Source organism: Dioscorea cayenensis, unplaced genomic scaffold (assembly GCF_009730915.1).
Source record: "Dioscorea cayenensis subsp. rotundata cultivar TDr96_F1 unplaced genomic scaffold, TDr96_F1_v2_PseudoChromosome.rev07_lg8_w22 25.fasta BLBR01001796.1, whole genome shotgun sequence".
Taxonomy (NCBI): Eukaryota; Viridiplantae; Streptophyta; class Magnoliopsida; order Dioscoreales; family Dioscoreaceae; genus Dioscorea; species Dioscorea cayenensis.
In genome coordinates this window covers 49,474-55,250 of record NW_024088187.1, presented here as the reverse complement: position 1 = coordinate 55,250, position 5,777 = coordinate 49,474, and the positions used below count along the sequence as shown (strand labels likewise).

The 5,777-nt window shown below is 31.1% G+C and overlaps 1 pseudogene; it reads left to right on the top strand.

Moving 5' to 3' along the window:
* The first annotated feature begins 1,666 nt into the window (after positions 1–1,666).
* LOC120257008 lies at positions 1,667–5,306 on the top strand (annotated as a pseudogene).
* The last annotated feature ends 471 nt before the right edge of the window (positions 5,307–5,777 follow it).

Here is a 5,777-nt window from a genome sequence, read left to right as displayed (position 1 = left end):
AAAGAATCAAAATGATCATGATATTCTTTTTGTCCTAAGGAACACGCAGATAGCAACGTATAAGTCACAATAAACAAGCGTAAGCTAAAATATTCCCAAAGACAACATCAATGAATTACAGAAAATTTTCCAGAAGGTCCACAATAACAAAAATCAAGATGATTGTGGTGCTCTCTTTTTCTTAAGCAACATATGTATTGCAACTTATAACCCAATAGATTTGTATTAAACAATCGAGACTAATTTTTCCTATGTACTCCATGTGAAAATCAAACAATAATGTCAATAATTAATAATGAACCTAATTACAGAGCACTAAAAATTTTTTTAATTAATGTGAAAAAAATTTATTGAGAAAAAAACCAAATGACTTGTTCCATATGAGGAAATAATTGAAATTAATACAAAGTTCTGTTTTGCACAGATCCAGATCCAGATGTTAACAGTAGCATTAACATCACCGATATATAATATCCAAAAATCTACAACATAAGAGGAAGTCGGTTCAAGAATTACTAACAAAGAACAGCTTTGAAAATCAAAATGGGTAGATATATATAAAACTTTTTATTTTTTATTCTCTAATTTTTCTTTCTGATTTTCTTACTCATTAACAGAAAGAAATTTTTTTTCTTTTTTTTTCTTAAAATCTAATTAATTTGATTAATTGTGGGTCATCTGCCCACCGTATAAGGTGGACTCCAGCCCAATATTTTATAATTAATTCTTAGTAATTAGTAGATTAAAACTAGAACATTAGAATTAGGGAAACAAACTGATATCCACCAAATAATTTAAGTATATTCTTCATATGTCTGTAATACAAAAACAAGCAAGAAAGACTTGATATTGGAAAAATTGCTAGCAAACAAGACATATGTTGGGCATCAATCGCGGACCAAATTGACGCTTTAAATGTGGGGGAAGACCTCCAAGGTTCTATTCGTTGATATAATTTATATCTATGTTTAGAAATTAGAAAATAAAAAATGGTCCACACATTGCTTGTGTTTTGTGTTTGTTGTAATGATGATTAATGCACTCAAAGACTCAATTAATTGCCTATGAATTGCACTCCTATATAATCACATTATTTTTATGATTTTTTTTTATAAAAATAGACAGGTCACATCGCTTCACATGGCCACTGGACAATAAACATCTCAATCCATGTAGAACACATTAAGGACTTACGTAGGTTTTTTAAATATAATTAATTGATATTAATTAAACTTATAATAAAATATGGCAACCCCTTGTAAAGTAGTTTTTTATCTTCTTCAAAAAATTTAAATAAAAAAAAAACAATCCTACTAAATAGAAGATTTATTTTTAATTTTATATATATATATATATATAATCGAATAGAAGAAAGTGAGTGTTAGATTAGTCATTTTATAAAATTATTTTAGTTAATCTCAGGTCAAAGATATAAGCAAGAAAATAAAATTAATTTATAAAAATAATTAAGTAAATATGGTATCTGGAAACATGAATTGTGACATATATGACTGCTGACTAGGTCAATAGTTAGGTCTTTCTTCATCTAGAATTCCAGCAATAAGAAAAAGTGACATGTTCACATGGAACCCTAATTTTATAGACTGTTCCAAAGTATATTTAAATACCCATTTTATCACGCTAGTTTTCTCATCTTTTATTATATATGGCTTTTCATACCTTCTCTCTTCTTGTCTATGATTTTACATTCATGTTACGTTCTTCAATCTTCATTCACTACTCATTTGTCATCGGAGACATTAGTGGCAGTCAACGAAGTACAATCAAGGTTAGCTCATTGTTACCAAAAACAATGTGCTCATTACCCAAAGGTTTATTAAACTTATTTTTTATCTATTAATTTCATATTTCAGTTTTTATTGTTTAGTACTGTTATTTATTCATATTTTTTAAAAATATAAAATAAAGCTAAATATCATTTTTTTTAAAAAAATTAGTTTTCTACACCTCTATCCAAGGTGATACATTATACATATTGTGGAAGTCGACTATATCATATTTGGTTTTATATATTTGACAAATATTTTATAAATTGCACCGTTTGATATCGAATGAATAAGCTTGTACTAATCTTACAAATTAATATGTTTTCATCTATATTCATAAAAATATATGACTCAAATTAATTAGGAATAGAGCTTGAGTCAAATTTAATAATATTAACAAAAACTTAATATATCCATTGACATGTCAACTATAGTATTAAATTTTTTTATAATTTAAATATTATGTTCTCTGAATTATTGATCAAGTCCCTAGTCTCTACTTATGAACCTCATTGCACATACACCAAATAAATACATAAATAAATAAATAAATAAATACAATTCCAAAAAAAATCTAGATGGTTTATGATCGAGATTCCATGTTACATCATCACATACAAGACAAATTTTGTCTCAAACTGTCACATGCATGCATGCATGTACTTAAATAATATTTTTACATTTAATTCTGGAAATGTTAATAATTCATTCTCAGTATTAGTAGATAATTAATAAATTAGTGAATTATACTTAAGGATTAAAATTGACTTTACAACAAAATAATTTAGGTACTCTTCATCTATTATAAAAGAACAAACAACAAAGGCTTGATAGTTGTTAAAAGATTGCAAGCAAACAAAGCCTACTTGGGATCAATTGGGGACCAAATTAATAATTGAAATGGCCTACAATGTTTAATGTTAATATAATTTATATTTTTGCTTATTGATTAAAAATGAAGAGCCAAATATATATATATATATATATATATATATATATATATATATATATATGCAAGTGTTGCTTTTTTTTTTTACAAAATGTGGATAGAAATCACAAATGCAAAGTTAATCCCTCAATACACATATGCTCTCATACTACATGAGCTATGGTTTAAACATACTTTTTCAGCATACCCTAGGTAGACACTCTGATACCAATAGACCAAGAGGTTTTTGGCTATATTAATACAAGTTGAGTAGTGCATGAGGATAAGTATGGTTCATCTCTACAAACATTTAAAATTTTTAATTAATTTTTAGAACCCTACCTCAATTCATTTGAATACTATTTTATCTGTCAAAAATAATTGTGCAATTAATTGAGATTGAGATTTGAAACCTAATCTAGATATAAATTTTTAATAAAGATGTTTAGGTTGATTTCATTATTTTTATTGTGTTTTGATAAATATTAAAAATGGACTATTATTATGTAATATAAAATCTCATCTCCTTCAATTTTTATTTTACAAATAAAATTTTTTTCTTATTAAACACTAAGTAAATCTTTTTGTGAGAGAGTTTAGGAAAATAAACATAACAAGGTAAAGTTTTACATACTTATTTACTTGTTTATTTATTTATATAAAAAATAATTAAAATATATATATAATGGGTACCCATGCACATGTGGGCTGGTTGACTAGTTGACTTGGCAAACATCCAAAAGCAAGAAAGCTAACAAATTTATATAAACCACCATTTGTGTACGCTGCTACCACCATTCTTTATCTTGTACTATGGCTTCTCATCCCTTCACTATCAGCTTCTTCTATGGCTTTGCCTTCTTGTTTCTATCATCTCCTTCATTCATTCACTACTCATTTGTCACCGGAGAAATCTCCGGCGATTTTCCGACATGTCGTCAAACTCACCTCGTTGTTGCCTGCGCCAATGTGTGTGTCAACCAAAGGTAATTTTAGCCGACTTTCTTTGTGTTCATATTGTGTGACCAAGAAACAAAATAAACTTTATATTCATATTTGTGTAATTAGAATTTAAATACATACATTCTAATTTATTTTTATAATATTTATGTTGTTAGTATTTTTATAAAAGTTTAACAGCTAACTGTCAACTGACTTTATACAACAACACTTCTTATCTCATTTGTCTTGTTGAATTTGTTTTCTATGATGTTAATCTTCTGGTCAGATTCAATGGCTACTGGCACGCGGCTAAAGCTTGTCCACCAACACGGTGCATGCTCACCATTGAAACAAACTAAAAAACTAAACCACAAGCAAATCCTCACACAAGATCAATATCGTGTAAAATTTCATCCAAAAATCATCGTCGTTCATCTACCACCACTATTTATTTAAATAAAACCCAAATTTCCCTATCACGGAAACAAAAAAATCCCAGCTTACAAAGGCTATTCTTTCTCAACCTCAAACTACATTGTAAACATTAGTTTCGGCACTCCAACACACGACTTCACCGTCGTCTTCGACACCGGAAGCGATGTTACCTGGATCCAATGCCAACCTTGTGCCGTCCATTGTTATCACCAACAAGAGCCAATTTTCGACCCAACTCAATCATCAACTTATTCTAATGTGTCTTGCTCCGCACCCGCCTGTGCGGAGCTAGACGTATCTGGTTGCTCTGGTACCACTTGTCTTTACGGTGTTCTTTACGGGGACAATTCTACTACTATAGGTTTTTATGCCAAAGACACTCTCACTCTTTCCTCCTCCGACATTCTCCCCGGCTTCTTCTTTGGTTGCGGAGAGAATAACACAGGCCTCTTCGGAGAAACTGCCGGTATCCTCGGCCTCGGGCGAGGCCCGACGTCTTTAATCTCTCAATCTATAACCAAATATAATGGCGTCTTCTCTTACTGCCTCCCTGCTACCACCTCCTCCGCCGGCTACCTCACCTTCGGCGGCGAAGCTCCGGCGAACTTCAACTGCACTCAAATGCTCACTAATTCATCAATGCCCACCTTCTACTTCCTTGGTCTTCAATCCATCAGTGTGGCCGGAACAAAGCTCTCCATTTCTCCGACCGTGTTCTCCAACCCCGGAACTTTAATAGACTCCGGCACTGTCATTAGCCAGCTGCCGCCGGCGGCATACTCTTCTCCGGGATGCATTCCGGAAACAGATGGCAAAAGTATCCCATGGCGCCAGCATTCCAATTACTTGATACCTGCTATGACTTATCAAGCTATGAGACGGTGGACATTCCGACGGTGTCGTTGGAGTTCACCGGCGACGTGGTGGTGGATTTGGATCTCTTCGGAATAGTGTTCGTTGTGAGTTTGTCTCAAGTTTGCTTGGCCTTCGCCGGAAATAGTGACGCCGGCGATGTTGGGATCATTGGGAATGTTCAGCAACGTAAAATTGGTGTGTTTTTATGATGTGGGAAACAAAGTCATTGGGTTTGGTTCAGGAGCTTGTGATTGATCATGTCTAATTATATTTAAGTGTGTTTAATTACTGGAATAAATGGGATTAATTAAGGTTTCTTCTTCAAATCGTTATCAAGTGATCATCGATTGAAGAAATATTCCCCCTTTCATTATATATATATATATATATTTATATATTTTTTTATTTTTATGATGTACAAGCTAAAAGAAACCAATATGTTATTAAGTGATTACTAAATGATAATAATGATAAAGATTCATATGATTTGATATCCCTCGCTAGTGCTTCTTTGAAATCTAGGATGGATTATTCATCTTCAAAATTGTTTTTTTGGGTGTCACTTTTATTTTATATATATTTATTTTGATTTTACTTCGGCTTCTATTCATTTTTGAAATTTAGGATAAATGATCTATTTTAAAGATTATTTTCTGAATATCACTTTTACTTTAGAAACTTATGTTGTTTTGTTTATCTTTCGCTCCTCTTTGTTTTTTTGGAATGTGGTCCTCTTTTATTTAATATTTGTTTGTTCTTGTTGTCTTTTTTTTTGTTTTATCAACCATTGTAATTATTTGATGGCTTGTGACTAGTTTTACTAAATTTAT